The following is a 17,623-nucleotide window of genomic DNA, read 5'->3' on the forward strand; positions in this document are numbered from 1 at the left end:
AAAAGTGGGTATTTAAGTTTACATCAGAAATAGAACTAGTAAAGAATAGGATACCACTCAGATATGGCAGATAGGACTGATAAGCAAATAGACTGAAGTTTGAGAGCAATGCACCATGCTATGCTGCCTACTAAGATACAAATCAACCTATGCAATGCAACATGCAACACATTTTACGTTAGCAACTGCAAATACAGTCTGTTTTTCTTCATGTGAAAAGAGGTTTGTTTTAGAGGAAGAGGAATGGGAATAAAACTCAAGATCCACACAGAACTGGAATTGAACTGCAATAGCAAGTTTGTATAGCTGATCCCCACCAGCCTCCATAACCTGCTTATACCTTCCTGTCTTACTGTGCAGATTTTCACGCTCGGTACTTAGGAATATTCACTGGAGTGAGAACTGGCTTTGCTAAAGTTACGGTGCTTTTACAGGATTTCTGAAGGTGATATAACATTATTGTTGCCGAACTTGAGATAAGACAAATGTTGGTCTTGCCCTAGGCGTGGAGGGAGAATATGAAAGAGTAATGAACCTCTATTCCTCTGGGCAGTGAGCTGCGGGACAACCTCTCCCACCTCCAGCTCCACCCACTGGGCTCTTCTCAAGTTGCTGTGTTCCTCCAGGGCCACTTGCCAGGATTTAAATACGTTGCTTTAGAGAAGATTGTATAACAATTTGGGGTCAAGCCTCAAGTTAGTCTTGCTCTAAAGTCTGGAAAATTTGGGGCAGCTGGTATTTTCAGTGTTGAGAAAGCCAGTGGTCAGTGAGAGAAAACAATGAAGCTGGTAGAAAAAGAAGCGAAAAGGCGGCAAAGATACTATAGAAGGTCCCCAGTTGAGGCCCAGCTTATCTTCTGTCCGTAAGTACTCTGAGACCCCTCCCTGGTTTCCTTATGCCTCTTTGTGCTTAAACTATCAATAGTTGCCCTTGGGTTTCTGACATCAGTGACCAGCAGGTTCCCAAGTGGGACCAAAAGCACTCAAGACCTATTTTATGTTGCAAAGGGGACTTAATCAAAGTAGGATGTACACTGTGCAGAATGCACAATTTCAAAGGTTTTTGTGATGCGAATTCATTCAGATTTGACTTGCTTCTTTGTTTTGTTTTTTACTTTCCAGGCATATACACTGAGCTTAGGAAAGCTCTAGTTTATTATTATTATTATTATTATTATTATTATTATTATTATTAAAATGGTGCTAAATTACTTATTAGTGAGTCCTTGAAGTATGTCAAACACTTGACATGCATTATGTCATTTATGGCTCCTAACCACCCTTTGAGCTGAGTGTAGCTACCCCTTTGAAGTGCAGGGTGCTTAATTAACTTGGGCCAGGCATATAAGTAAGGAAGTATAAAATCCAGGCATTTAACAGAATTTGAAACCTTGAGCAAGTCAGGTGGCCACTCCAGGCCTCAGCTTCCTCCTGTGAAAAATTAGTTGAACTGGACGTTCACAATGATGTAGACTTGTGGAAAGAGAGTTCAGACCTCCCAACCACGGTCATGCCAGGAAGCAAGTAAGAAACACCTGGGGTAAGAAAAAGAGCTTCCCAAGGGATGAATTCTCCTTTAAAGTCCGGCCTCCCCTCCCTCCCACTCTTCTCTCTATCCATAATACTCCTTAATGTGAGTCAGGTGTTAAAAAAAAAAAAAAAAAAAAAAAAAAAAGCAACAGCAAAAGTTGTAAATATTCTCTGTGCCTCCTTCACTTGAAAGCTGAAGCCCTCCCAGCAATGCGTTCATTAGCCTGACTCTCCACTGCGTGCTGACAGGGAAAGACAGTGGTCACATGGGGCAAGATCCCAGCTCTGCCACTGTATTAGTCAGCTATTGCTGTGTAACGAGCCATGGCAGAACTCAGTGGCTTAAAACAATCAGGAGGCCCCCCGGAAGCCTTCACAAGAACAGGTTCTAAAATGACTGAGCAGGAGACAGATTACAGGGAGTGAAGAATGAACGGTGACGAGGACTTGGGAGGTCTACGATGAAGGGAAGGGGAGAGAGTACAGTAGCGTGACAGGGAAGCAAGACAAAGAAAGGCTGTGGTTGGCAGGGTGATTTTGATTTAGTAACGAACAGGCTCTGGCACTTGCTAGACTCAAGGTAAGGTGCTAATCTCGAGGGAGCAATCGAAGGTACGAGAGAAGTTATAATCAGTGCAGTGTCCACGGGAGATGGAAAGAATGAGAATTGAGGGCACCACTAAAGGACTTGAACTTAGAAACCAGAAGAGAAGGGTCTTTATTTTGAAACATAATGCGAGAAGAAAGTGCAGGAGGGGCTGAGGGTGGGAAAGGAACGCTTACATCACCTGTTATGATTGAGAGAATCATGAATTAAATAGAGTTGAGAGTTTAAAGTTGTCCAGAGCCTAGATCTTAAACTCTGTAGTGCTTTCTTCTTTTCAGTATTCCCACTTGTTTATTTTTGAATCATCTGTCCATCCTGAAAACACTTATCAGTGGGCAGCTAACGTCCTAGGCATGCTTCATGCAGCAACTAAATGTCAAGCAGAAAAAAAACCCGAGTCCACTCGCCCTGTGTTTCATTAGCACCGTCCGGTGAAGTCACAAATCCTGACCGAATTGAAATCTAAGCCACACCACCATCATGGGGTCTGTGCTTGCAGCTGTTTTCCTCTTGGATTCTGAAGGGCTGAGTTGTTACTACGAACTAAGAGGCAGTCAGCTCCTCCTCTCCACATTTCCAAATCTACTGTTTGTCTCTTTTCTTCTTCCCCAACGTGTACCCTGTTTTCCGGTGCCTCCTAAAATAACAGCAGATTAGCAACCCGGCTGGTAGAATAGTGAGGTATCGTGAAACAGCAAACATACATCGCTTAATAATCATAAGCAGAGTTGATCTTAGGGAACAGTAGCCACACACCATTGCAAGCTCACATTTCATTGTTTGGTGTGTGTTACTTCACCAGCTGAAGATCTGGGGACAAGAAATCACAAATAATGTGAATTCTGGAGGTGAGTTCTGGCTTATCTATTTTATTTGTGATAAAGTCAGTCTGGTTTTGCTTCCATTTCTGGGAAGAAGTCCTTGGGCCCTAGATGCCAGGTTTTCTAGCTCGAGAATTTTAGGTTTTGTGTAGAATAGGATGTTGGCGAAGAGCCGGGATCTGGAATCGGACTACAGAGGTTTGAATCCTACTCTGCCATCGCTTGGCTGTTATTTGGGCAAATTCCTTAAGGCAGATAAATGTTTATCTACCCCCATTCTTCTTCAATAAAATGGAGGTACCACAAGGGAACAAGCTTGGTGATTTCACCTCTGTAGCCCTAGAACATTGCCTGGGAAATAGCGAGCACTTGGTAAATCTTTACTGAATAAGTAGACTTAATCTGAATGTGTGAATACTGCTTGCCACATGAATTGTTTTTGTTCAGAGAATCACCCGCAGTGGCAGAGAATGACCCCTCCACTTTTTGTTTCCCACAGCACCTAACTCAGGCTCTTGGACTGAGGTACTCATCAACCGGTATACATTGGGCTGCTATTGACTGAGACACAGCGCCCCCTAATTGAAGCATCCTTCTGTTCCTTCCTGGTGGACAGCAGAGGGGTTTGCTGGGGATCGAGAGAAAATGATGACACGGCTGAAGGTCATCAACCCTCTCTCCTTGCCTCTGGCTCTTTTCTCCTTGGATTTTCCTCCTGTGGGGTGGTATTAGACATATTTTTCTTTAGGACCCTCCTTACCTCCCCAAGTCAATAAAACTGTTTCCTAGGTGATGAGACTCTTTCATAGCAATCAGGCACTAACTTCAGATTCTAATCCTGATTCCTCTGTAGGCAGCCTGTGTAACCCTCAGCAAGTCACGTCACCTGCAAAAGCAGGGCCAGCTGCACTCGCATTGTAAGGAGGACTCATTGAGGGACAGACAAGAGGGGAAGTGTGAAGGAACTTTTATTGATTTTATTTTACAGAGAGTAAGGTAAAGGGATAAAGAGTTAGAAACATCGATCAGCTGCCTCCTGCACACCCCCTGCACACCCTCCTGCAACCAAGGTACATGACCTTGACTGGAATCAAACTTGGGACCTTTCAGTCCGCAGGCCGATGCTCTATTCATTGAGCCAAACCTGTTAGGGCGAGACTCATATCTTTATGAGATTTAGACTATAAGACCCTTGATGTGCCATTAAAATCAGTCTATCTTTTGTAAGAGTGTGGCACACACGCCTCTCAGAGAAACATGGCTATCGCTATTACACAATGTAAAACTCGTGGTTCCTTTAGTATATGTTCCCTCCATCATTCCACAAATATATATATATATATATATATATATATATATATATATATATACACACATATATACACACATACACATACACACACATACACACACACACACACACACACACACACACACATATATATATGAAGCCCTTTCATTATATCAAGCACTGTTTTAAGTTCAGATAAAAGGTTAGGGAGGAAAACCAACTATGTGGGTTTAGATTCTACTGGTGGAGCCAGACATATAAAAAGATCATGATTTCTGTGTGGGAAATGCAATGAGAGGGGAATGATCAGGATATTTGTACTGTAAGAGCCTAGAGAAAGGACCCCTTTCTGGAGGTGGTCCATGCAAGAGTGGGGCCCCTTTCTCTGGAAAGAGTCTGTGAGTCAGGTGCCTGCTCTGGAGTCTCCCAGAGGTGGTGACCACTGGGAGGTTGCACTGGAGGTATTTTATCTCTGGTGTTTGGAGGGGATGGAGCCAAAGGGTGAAGGCAGGAATTTATGGACATAGAGATGGGTTCTGTCACTATAGGGGTGGATGATGCTGTCGTGGCTCTTGGTCTGTTCCAGGAAGGCTAGGAAACACAGAAGATCGACCTCCTTGTCCTTAGCACACATGAAAAGTGCCCAAGGAAGAAAACAGTGGCTCTGCTGAGATCTGCTGGGCACCCGCTGAGTTCTCACAATACAAAGAGAGCCCAAGAGCACAAATCGCCTTGTAAGCATTGAGTCTGGATTTGCACCAACTCAACCCCTTACCAGGTGCTTGAGGCCAATTATTTAACATCTTTGAGCTCCAGTTTCTTCCACGATACCTCTCTTGGTTTTACACTCCACTCCTAAGACTGACAATGCCAAGTTAGCAAAGACTCTTGTACGTTGTTCATGAGGATATAAAATATTGCAACAACTTTAGAAAATAGCTTGGCCATTACATGAAAAGATAAGCATACACCTACCATACAACCCAGTCATTCACTCCTAGATATTTACCCAAGAGAAATGAAAATGTATGTTCATACAAGGACTTGTAAATGAATTCTCACAACAGCTTTATTTGAAATAACACCAAACTGCAAATAACCCAAACATCCATAAACAGATGAATGGATAAATAAGTTGAACTATATACATTCAATGGAACACTACACAGCAATAAAAAAGAACTATATATACAACAAAGCAGATGAATCTCAAATATACTGACTGAAATGAGGCAGAACAAAAGGTAAAGACTGTATGACTCAATCTATAGAAAATTCAAATTTTTATAAATCCTCTGTATAGAATATTCTGGAAAATTCAAAGAATTCAATAGTGACAAAAAGTAGATCAATGGTTACCTAGGGCTGGCTAGGCATGGGAGAAAAGGAGGAAGCAGGTAACAAAGGGCCATGATGAAACTTTTTGGAATAGCACTTATGTTCATTGTTTTTGTGATGAGGTTTGATGGGCATATGCCTATTTCAATACTTATCAAACTTGAAATATATGCACTTTATTGTGTACCATTCCTCAAAAACTCTGTTTAAAAAACAAATTCATGTAGGATGCTCAGGTAAGAGATCTCAGCTACTGGTGATGTTTGTGATCTATCTGGAGCTTAATGGTCCTCAATCCTGACTGCATATTAGAATCACTAAGGAGTGTTAAACATATTTACTAGTATACTGGGCCCAGCCGGTATGGCTCAGTGATTGAGCATTGACCCATGAACCAAGAAGTTATGGTTTGATTTCCGGTCAGGGCACATGCCCTGCTTGAGGGCTCAACCCCCCAGTTGGGAGTGTCTAGGAGGCAGCCAATTAATGTTTCTATCACTCCATTTCTCTCTCAAAAAAAAAAAAAATTATGCATGGCCACTTTCTATAGAGGAAGCTTTTATTTCATTGGTTTGGTATGTGACCTTGGCATCAATGTTCTTTACAATCTCCCAGGTTATTCAAATGTGAACCCAGGGCTGAGATTCATAACTATTGTAGAGGGCCAAATGGGAAGACACCTGGACATTTTGTAGATTGTTGCTGACTGGGCCCGGGATATTGACAGAATTATGTCAGTTGCACTCCCATCCTGGGAGTGTTGAGATGTTCTTAGTTCCTGGCTTGTGTTTGTTCAGGAGGAAGGAGTGGGTGGAACCTGGGTTCTTCCAGGCTCCTTGTTTTCCTGTGAAACCCCTTGTTGGATTGGAGTATAAATAGATGTGCTTCGTGGCTCAGGAGGTCGTCAGTCTGTCTCTCCAGCAGAGGAGGTCAGCGGCCCTCCCAGCTCCCAGCTTGAAATCTATCTCTGTGTCTTCTCTCTTTATTTCTATTATTTCTCAATCCCTCGGCACCTCCACTTAGAACCAGTTCGTTCATCTCTCTTTCCATGCCGGACATGGAGAAGGGAAATCCTCGCAGCTTCTGGCCCCGGCAGACTATAGGTTAAGATATTGTATATACTGTTGTCAGTGAGCACATTTGGGGAGGACAAAGAGGGGCAACACCCTGATCCAGGGGGAGAAGCCCAGAGAACCACTTTAATGGGGAGAGAGCAGGCTTGGGAATAGAACAGGTGAAGCTGTCCAAGAAGCAATGGAGAAGGTAGAGAGAAAGAAGGAAAGTAGAGTGTGGTGCCACATGTGTGAGAGGTTGATCTTGGCTCTGGGGAGGCAAAGACAATAAAAATGGAAAGGAATTTTTATTGGTAGAATTCTGATGATAGAACAAATAATTGGCCCAGGGCAGGCAATGCTATTGTGGTTTGGGGTATCTTTCTAACACTTTAGCCATCTAGGAACTTAGATACTTGCTGCTCCCAAAGTGACCCATGGCCAGACAGACTTGGCAGCACCTGGGGGCTTGTTATAAATGCAGCATCTCTGGCCTGACCCCAGGCCCACTGGACGAGAGTTTGTATTTTAACAAGGTCCCCAATCCATTCAGATGCACATTAAAGTTCGATAAGCACTGTCTAGATTTTAATAGAAAGACAGCAACATATTCATTAATGGAGATACATTTTCTCCTTTTAATAAGAGGATGTGCTACAGCAGAAGAAACCCTGGACTAAGAATCAGAGCTTGATTCTCTTGTCTCAGATCCTCCACAACCAGCTCTGTGGTCTTTCACATTCTCCTTAGTATTTGTCCAGCCTGAAGTGGCCTTTCATTCATTCATAGAGAGGCACATGACTTGAACCTTCAATTCCTTCAGGTCTGTGACTTGAAGGGAAATAAATCAGAGTAAGGAGGAAAGGTGTTATTCTGCGTAGGCTGCTCAGAGAAGATTTTCTGATATTTGAGCAGATGGCTGAAGCAGCTGAGTGTTCCAGTCATGAATATCTGTTAATGAATGTAAATGAATATCTGTTAATGAATAAAAGGGAACTTCAGGCTGGAAAACTAAAGGGAGTGAGAAAATAACATAAAGGTCATTCAAAGGGTGGAGTTATAGTCAAAACATTTAATAGAATACTATGCAGACATTAAGAAAGGTGATATCTATTAGTACTCTATAGCAGGGGAAAATTTCCTTAACAATTTCTTAAGTTCAAAACAATCAAGGGTATAATTTCTTTTATTGATATAAAAGTGCTTGCCTGAATGGGGGTGGGAGAGTGCAATGTATATAGAGAGAAATGTCTAGAAAATTAGTCTTAAAATGTCCATAGTAATATTTTTTCAAATGGTTCAATTTGCAGTGAATTTTACATTTTTTCTCAGACATACACAAAAATAAAGATGATCAAATGGCATTTATTACCTGTCTCACCATAATGTAAATTCTATGAAAGTAGAAACTTTGCTTTGTTCATTACTTTATCCCTATCATCTGGGTACATACTGGGTGTTTAATAAATGTTTGTTGAATGAAAGAATGAACAACAAAAAAAAAGAGAGAGAGAAAATGCAGGGCCTATACAGGGACCAAATAATAGTTTATAAGCATGCAGGGGAGCAATGAAGATAGTGTAGACATCTGAGCAGAGACTTGAATCACAGCATCAAACTTTGACTTTATTTTTCAGGAAATGAGTAGCACCTGCTCACTGAGATGAAGTGGTGGTGGATGGATATTGTGTGATTTATCAACCATAACCTAAAGAATGTCTTTCTCCATTTCTTGCTGGAAGCAAGGAAGGGAGGGAGGGAAGGAGGGAGGAAGGAAGGAAGGAAGGAAGGAAGGAAGGAAGGAAGGAAGGAAGGAAGGAAGGAAGGAAGGAAGAAAGGAAGGAAGGAAAGGAGGAAGGAAGGAATGGGAAGGAGGGAGGAAGGACAGAAAGGAGAAAGGAATAAAAGAAAAGAAAAAAGTAAAAGAAATAGTCTCCATGAATAAACAAAATACTCAGATGTCTCTTTGGGACTGCTAATTGATGGAGAATTTGGAGCCAGCTAAGGCTCCAGGGCTTGACAGTCACTTGCTGGTTGACAGAGGCCGTGAAAACGTTTTCATTTCCCTGTTCCAATCTGCAAGCCACCATCTGCTGTGCTGATTTCCAGGGAGGCTGCCATGGGGGAAAGGAATATAAATGGTCCAAGAAGCCAGAAACTCACTCATGTCTACACGAGATAGACTCCCAGCCAAGAGGAATCTTCCTTCTGACAGTCTGTCTTCAGGACTTGGCACTTTTTATACCAAGCCTTATGTAGTCAAGGCCTTGTGTGGGCAAGCACAGGTCACTGAGTTGAGTCCATTGACCAACACTTTGACCTCAACGTGTGTGAAAAAAATACTGAGCGCTGTCTCAGAAAGAAGTTCTCTGAGAAGTGCTTAATGATTGCTGAAGATAACTTTCCTGATATTCACTCCATCTCCTTCGCTCCAACTCCACCAGCAGACGAGTGGTTTTCTTTAAATGCAAGTGCTACCCCATTGCCCTTCCACTGCAAACCCGTTACTGGCTCTCTATTGCCCTCAAGATAGTGTTCAAAGTCCCTGGCTTGGCTTTTGAGGTCCTGCCTGTCTCCCAGGCATATCCACCTTGGGCCACTCTTTCCCTCACCCACTATGTGCCAGCCCTTGACCTTCCTTCACCTCAAAGATATCCTCCTCCTTCCTAACTCAGACCTTTTCTACACAAGTCTTTGGCCTGGGGATTGTACTCCCCTCTTCAGTAACCCGGTCGGCTCCCACACATCCTTCATATGATTGTATAAAATGGGACACCATCATCAGTCTCATGCCCCAGAGCAGGCTGGGGAAATGTATGGGGTTCTCACAGGATCCACTTGGTACTTCTTTACCAGATCACAGTTACTTAGTGAACATTTGTTTTCCCCATTGGACAGAGCAAGTTGGCTCCAGCGCCCTGCTGGCCTGCGACCTTACTTAAACTTTCTTTTTCAGCTCTATTGTCATCCTATGACATCAGTGGATTGTAAATGAGTTGAATGAGAGAAAGCTGAGATTGCTAGGGCGCTAGCTGGAGGGCACAGTGAGATTGTTAGTCAGTTCATACTGCCATACAAAACATTAGACTGGGTGACTTAAACCACAGAAAGTTATTTCTCATAGTTCTGGAAACTGGAAGTTTGAGATCGCGGTGCCAGGAGGGTTGATTTCTGGTGAGAGCACTCTCCCGGCCTTGTGGAGGGTTGCCTTCTCTCTGAGTTCCCACATGGTGGGTGGGAGCCCAGGCTGAGAGCAGGAGTGCTTATAGAGGTCACTTTATACTCTTAAGGGCGCTAAGCTCTTAATACCACCTCCAAATACCATCACATTGAGGTTAGAAATTCAACGTAGAAATTTGGGGGAACACCAGCCAGATCACAGCAGGGAGTTAAGCAAAGACTTTTTATGGTGGAAAGTCCTGAGCAGGCTTGATGCTGATGCCAGCAGAAAAGAAAGGGATGAAGCTTCAGGAGAGTGGGCATAGAAGGTGGAGGAAAGACACAGAGCATAGATGGAGACAGGGCCTTGGTTTAGGAGGCAAACCGCTCTCACTCTGACCCACGTAAAAGAGCAGGGGCCTGTGCAGCACCACGTGGCCTTTTCTGTAAGGAGCAAGGAGCTAAGACAGCTCTCAGCCAATGGTTTTTTACCATTTACATCGGAGCGATATGCAAGGGCATCAGTGGTGGGGCTTGCATGGTTTGAGGACAAGGCAAAGGTCTGTGGCGAATGGAGAGCTGAGTCAGGACACACTGCCCAACGTACGACCGATCGACCGATCGGGAGAGTGTGTTCACCTTGAACGTTTGCAGTCCCCGGGTGCCTGGCTCTATCAGATGTTTCTCCATCATCCTTCAGCACCTGCAGTGGGAAGCAGATAGGGAGGACAGCGGTCTTGACCCAGAGCTGGGGACATGGTGGAAAGCAGGCAGAGAGCTGAGAACATTCACTAGAAAGTGCTGATGGGAGGGACATGTATCGGATTAGGGTCCCAGAGATGGGAAGGCACTGGTTGACGGTGAGAAAGTAAAGAAGGAGAACTTCTGTGTGAAGGGAGAGCAGGCCAAGCAGGGTAAGCAGCCTCCCTTGCAAAATCCCCTCTTCACAGGCAGGTGCCTCAGAGCTGATTCCCTAAGTAGCCTCTCCCCTCTCTCCCTTCTCTTCTTACCTGTCAGCGCTTCACATCCTGAAGCTCTTTGGGACTGATACAGAGACCGAGAAGATAGAGTGAGCAAGAAGCTGATAAAGAGGGGGTCGCACAAGCCATTTCAATCACGGAATTCGGGAGACATTGACATTTATCTGATGTGCAGCTTCTGCTCCTGGCTTCTTAGATTGACTGAAAATATTTGCCCTCTAACAACCGTGTTGTGGGAGACCTTTGGAAAACTCCTCTTTTAGGGTCTTCTTTAGGGCCAGCACCACCACATAAGCACTTTCTCTTTTTACTGGAAAGGTTGGGATTCATAGTTATGATAACTATTATTCTCCAGCAAGAATTGCCAAGGTTAGAAAATGCCCCAAGACAGTCTTACACTCACGCAGACATCACTAATAAATCACCGCACTTTTGATTGCAGATGCCAGGGAGAATTCATTGTCCAAACTGGGACACTTTGGGGAGCAGAAGGGAATAGTAAAAATAATTAAATGTAAAATTACTGAATTTTTTTATTTATTGACTATTGGATTTATCTTATCGGTGGTACTATAAAATAGTTCTATTCTCAAACTATTTTCAAAGTGAGTTCTTTCTAAAAGTGAAGTTTGTGTAGATTGAATCAACATAGAATATATACTGATTTTCTGAATGTTTTAAAAAATAAATAGGAAAATTATTCTTGGTATATATTTAATTGGTTTTTTTAGGCCATATCTATCTTTAATAGTATACTGCTGATATTTTTATTAAAAAATACATTTTTGAAATGTAACCTAGTCTTCATTTTAAGTAGAATGATCCACAGTCTCCTTGTGTGTTGCATTTGTGGTTAATAAATTTGCAATTTTTGACATTTTTTTTTTATTGTTCCTTCTAGTGAAGTCAGAACAGATTCTGAGAAAAGGGAGGGTTTTATTCTGTTACATTTTTTCTTATTGAAATGTTTAACTCCAGCCCAAATATTTTTACAGATTCTGTTGCTTTGTTCATATTCTTTGACAAACATTTTTATGACAAAAATTGTGAAACTAGTTAACCCTCTGATTCTTTTGAATGCTTTACCTTATCTAGATCTTGGAAAATAGTAGACCTTAATTTTATTCCATCAAAAGACTCAACCCAAACTTTGAGATATCCTAAATATAAATTATAGAACTTCAAAATTAAATCTACACATGTTTTATCTCTCCTTATGTACCTTGTTCAGTTTCTCCCTCTGGTTTTCTAGGGATATGTTGTATTTTCCCATCACAAGCTTTGTTTTCAGGGGGTTTGCACAACACTTCAAGAGCTGTTTGGTTCTTAGGGGCTTTCATATTCCATTGGCTGACTACTCTGATGAAAGATGGCAACTGATTTTAAGCAAAAGGCAATCAAATATGGATGGTTTGCTTATAATCCCATTTGACATTTTAGAACACTAGAGTGATTTACACAGTAATTCTTCAAAAGTGCAAGCATTTCTGAAATCCAGTTGATGATGGGCAGCAAAGAGAGAAAGTGAATATTACTTTTTTTTTAAATATATTTTATTGATTTTTTACAGAGAGGAAGGGAGAGAGATAGAGAGCTAGAAACGTCGATGAGAGAGAAACATCGACCAGCTGCCTCTTGCACACCCCCCACCGGGGATGTGCCCGCAACCAATGTACATGCCCTTGGCCGGAATCGAACCCGGGACCTTTCAGTCTGCAGACCGACGCTCTACCACTGAGCCAATCCGGCTTTGGCGAATATTACCTTTTTGAGACATTTTATTTATGTCTCTGTTATTCAGTGTGTGTGTGTCTGTGTTGTGTGTGTGTGTGTGTGTGTGTGTGTGTGTGTGATGTAAAATTTGGCAATATATCCTCTGCTTTAATTGACAGACTATCACAACTTCTTTGGATGAATTTTCCAAAATCAATATATATGAAAATCAAATCTAAATTCTATTCCATAGGATTCATAATTTAGCAAGAACATTGTTTTTATCATGACTCTTGGCTTCACCAAAATTATGCTTGTATTAACACTCCAAAATGAATACCTTTAACTTAATGGGGAACATTTTAACAAAAAGGACAATTACTCATTATCAATAATGTAAGATGTTTCACTTCAACAAAATGAATTATAAAAGCTTTATTTTAATTCTATCCATTGAATGAAAACACCGGAGCCTATTAGTGAGATTAACCTTAACATTTCTTAAAAGTATCTAATAGCACTGATATAAAATTGGCCTCATTCTTCTGTATGCCAAGATTTTCTTCTGACAGTGAAGCTGACACAGAAACAGCTTTCATGAATTTTCTGTGCATGTGCAAGAAACCACAGAATCCAAAATGAGTAAAATTAATGCAGGAGAACAATTATCTTATTTAATTGAAAATCGTGCTTCACAAGCTGAAATGTAACTGCACCTTCTGCAGTGTTATGCACTGTCAGCGTGGGCACAGTCTTCTTAAAATAATTACCAGCCTGAGTAGATTTAGAGAGGAATTAAAAGCTCCTGACCATTGTAACAAGTGTTCACATTATGCTCTCGGGAGGGAAGCTCAGCCTCTCTTTCCTGCACTTATTGCAAGTGTTCTTAATCGATCATTTTCCCCATTTCCCACGACTGGCTCCTGGCAGCCTGGTGGCTTCATGTAACTTGAAGACTGGTGAGAGCCATGGCACAACTGGGGGGGCGGGGGGAGAGGAGGGGACTTCGTTGTTTTCCCCACCAAATATTTTTCCCACCTGAGACAGGAAGGAACTGGCTTTTCCTAACAGCACATGTCAGAGCCCACTATATATTTTTTTTTTTCTAATCCAAACGCACTTCTCTTTATTCAACCCAGGATCAAACTGGTCAGTGGGGATGCCCTGAAGCCACATGTGCGGAAGTAGGCTGACAAGACCTCCTGGTCTTAATGCAGTTGGACAGGGGGTGGGGGGGTGGGGGATAGGGGTGGTTGCCAGTCGAGCCAGGCAGGTGCAGCCCCCATGGTGCACTTGTAGACACTGCCAGGCAGATCAATCTACAAAAGCAAGGAATAAACAAAAACAAAACACACTCAGTAGATTGCTTTTTTTAAGCTCCAGAGTTTCTGGACCAGCAAGTCCCAACCCTCAAAGCCAGGAGTACGGGGACCAAAAATGCCCCTCACTTCCACCAGTGCTGACAGAAACCCTGTTTTAAATCCTATCTATTATAGTAAAAGAGTAATATGCAAATTAACCATCACTCTAATACACAAGATGGCTGCCCCATGTGGACACAAGATGGCCCCCACAAGATGGCCAGCAAGGGATGGCAATTGGGAGGGACCAGGTCTGAAGGGGAGGGCAGTTGTAGGTGATCAGGCCAACAGGAGAGGGCAGTTGGGAGGGACCAGGCCTGCAAAGGAAGGCAGTTGGGGCAATCAAGCCTGCAGGGGAGGGAAGTTAGGGTTGACCAGGCCAACAAAGGAGGGAAGTTGGGGACAACCGTGCCTACAGGGAAGGGCAGTTGGGAGTGGGGGGGCACTAGGCTGGCAGGGGAGCAGTTAGGCATCAATCAGGCTGTCAGGGGAGTGATTAGGGGGTGATCAGGCTGGCAGGCAGAAGTGCTTAGGGGCAATCAGGAAGGCAAGCAAACAAGCAGTTGGGAACCAGCAGTCCTGGATTGTGAGAGGGATCTCTGACTGCCTGTTTAGACCCGATCAGAGGTCCGATCAGCCCTAAACAGGCAGTTGGACATCCCTTGAGGGGTCCCAGATTGGAGAGGGTGCAGGATGGGCTGAGGGACATACACCCCCATGCACGAATTTTGTGCACTGGGCCTCTAGTTAAAAAATAAGCCAGTAAACATTGTAGAAAATTTCTCTTAAAAATCTCACAATTTGTAAATGTACATTTTTTTCTTTAACATAAAAGTTTACAATATATGGTAAAACAAAAGACTCAGGAAAATAATTTCAAAAAAAATAAAAGGAAGAAAAAGAAACCTGAAGTTTTGAATTAAAGCTGCAGACTTTTTAAAACCCTGTTGTTGAACCAGTGACTTTTTTTTTTTTTTTATTGTGCTGATGGGTTAGAGTAGGGGTGTCGAACTCAATCAGAGAAGGGGCCAAAATCTAAAATCCAGCCTAAATCACGGGCCGAATGGTTTACTGAACAGTCATAAACTGACAATGTCATAAACTGACAGCGGAGTGCAGTGATGACAGCGCGGTGCGGGCCACATTGCAAGGCCTGGCGGGCTGGATTTGGCCCGCGGGCCTTGTGTTTGACACATGTGGGTTAGAGAAAGAAATATATTTTAAAACTTTAGACACCCACAGCTGCCTCCAAAAGCCTCACATCTGCCCCTCCCCTCAAGGTTGAATCGCGATTTTCCTGCCAAGTTTGTGACTGCCCGGAGTTCACAAGTTGCAGGCCAGCAGACCACACACACTGGATGGTTGAAATACAGACCCAAAGCCACGTGCCCCTTGGGGAATGCAGCCAGAGAGGACAGGGCCAAAAGAAGGCTGTCAGAAAGGACCCAGGGACGACAACAGTGAACCAAATAAGATATTTGTTAGTGGAATTCCTCACAATCGTGGTGAGACAGAGGGCAGGGGATACTTCAGAAAATTCGGATTGTCACAGAAGTGGTCATGATCTACGATGCAGAAAAGAAGAGGCCTCGAGATTTTGGATTTATTACTTTCAAGGACGAACAATCAGTGGACTAGGCTGTCAACATGCATTTTCATGACATAATGGGCAAAATGGGGGAGGTTAAACGGGCTGAGCCTCGCTACAGTGAAAGTCAAGTGCCTGGCCAGCCAGGGGTCAGCCAGTGGGGCAGCCGTGACATGCCCAGTGCCCGCCAATGGCTGGCAGGCAGGCCCCTACCTATGTGGCACCAAGGCTAGGGCCCACAGGAATGGGGTGTCAGCAGGACAGGCAAATTGGTGGCTGCGGACAGCCCCCTGCAGGGAGAGGAGTTCCCCCCCCACCACCGCCATTCACCTCTTACACTGTGTTCACCCCTTCTGGAGGGTTCCCTCCTCCACAGGGCTTCCCACAGGGCTACGGCGCCCAGCCCCCTCCCCCCCCCTAATTCAGTTTTGCTTCTGAGCCTCCACCTCCACCGCCAGATCAGTTTGCAGCCACCAGGGGTCCCCCTCCACCTGCCACTCCTGGGGCAGCACCTCTGACCTTCCCTCAGCCTCCCTCTCAGGCTGCCCTGGATATGAGCAAGCCCCCAGGGATATGAACAAGCCCTAAGGGCACAGCCAGACTTCCCCTACAGTCAGTATGGCCTAGGCACCCATTCTCAAGACCCGGCGGCTCCGGGCCCATACTTTGTGGACACTCTAATGGTCAGGCTGAGCAGTGATATGGCCTAGGACCTAGGTGGTTGGCAAACTCATTAGTCAACAGAGCCAAATATCAACAGTACAATGATTGAAATTTCTTTTGAGAGCCAATTTTTTTTAAACTTAAACTTCTTCTAATGCCCCTTCTTCAAAATAGACTCGCCTAGGCCATGGTATTTTGTGGAAGAGCCACACTCAAAGGGCCAAAGAGCCGCATGTGGCTCGTGAGCCAGTTTGCTGACCACAAGGTGGGTTATGGACAGGACTTGACCAGCTTTGGACAAGGTTTCTCAGACCCCAGCCAGCAGCCCCCGTCCTATGGGGGCCCCTCAGTGCCAGGCTCGGCGGGGGAGGGGGAGCCCTCCTGGTGGAAGTGGGTTCGGACGAGGTCAGAACCACAATGTTCCACCCCTACCACCACTAGCTAGCTGGTGCCATGCAGGAAGCTAGATGGCAGAGCCCACTTTTTTGTTGTCTCTGTGTATGTTCTTTCCCCAGCAAGTGCTTTGCATGCTTTGTTGGGAATAGAGACGGGTTATAGCTGGTCATCTGTCAGTTTTGCCACGTGTTAAAAAGAGAACTCTGCTCGCTGAACATACATCGCACGTGCTACTAGACAAGACCCTGGCAGAAAAGCTGTAAGTGCCAAGTGCAGGTCTGACAGCTGCACCCCAGTTTCCTTTAACACAACCGTTAAATGTCACATTCCTACAGGATAAAATACCCAGGACAAGTGCAAAAACAGCAGGAGGAACCAGTGCTGTGGCAGGCAAAGGGGACACGTTATCACCCCCATGACCTTTCTCAGCCACATCTTACTGGAAGCTGGCGTCACATGATTGTAGCTGAGCCACAGGATGCAACTCCCTGGCTTCCTGGGACTCTAGACTGCCTCTGAGTGTCATCATCTTGGTCCTGTTCTGTTCACAGGGAGCCAACAAGTTTCTATTGATATATTCTCAGTGTTTTTACATCAGGATTAGAAATGTTCTTTATTATTATTATTATTCTCATCTGAAGATATGTTCATTGATTTTAGAGAGAGAGGATAGGGGGCGAAAAGAAAGAGAGAGAGCAAAACATTGAATGGTTGTTTCTTATACATGCTGAGGATCCAACCCACAGCCTAGGTATGTGCCCTGACCTGGAACCAAACCTGAAATCCTTTGTGGTATGGGAAGATGCCCCCACCAACTGAGCCACCAGCCAGCAATGGAGGTGTTTCTAATTAGATTGTGGGGGTTCAATGCTCTCCATTCCCTCTCCATGCCAGGCACTCTCTGCACTTCTGCTCCACTAACTGAGTCATATGCTCCCAAATCTGTCTCTGCCAAATTGCACTTGTTATTGTAACTACTTAAAAGTCACACAAGTTGATGAAATGTGATTGCAAAAAGAGAATCACTATTTCTTAGAAAACTACAGTGAATTCTTTGGAAAGACTGAAAAGCTCATTAACTTAGATAAGGGTAAAACCACTGTCAAAATTGGAGAAAGAAATTTG

At 43.9% G+C, this 17,623-nt stretch overlaps 1 pseudogene across 1 annotated transcript; it reads left to right on the forward strand.

Moving 5' to 3' along the window:
- Positions 1–5,623: 5,623 nt before the first annotated feature.
- LOC311617508 (DAZ-associated protein 1-like) lies at positions 5,624–16,569 on the forward strand (annotated as a pseudogene). Its single transcript has 3 exons — positions 5,624–5,645; positions 15,174–16,071; positions 16,383–16,569. The product of its transcript is annotated as a DAZ-associated protein 1-like (transcript).
- Positions 16,570–17,623: the final 1,054 nt, after the last annotated feature.

Source organism: Pipistrellus hanaki (genome assembly GCF_964339955.1).
Source record: "Pipistrellus hanaki genome assembly, chromosome: 2".
NCBI classification, from domain to species: Eukaryota; Metazoa; Chordata; class Mammalia; order Chiroptera; family Vespertilionidae; genus Pipistrellus; species Pipistrellus hanaki.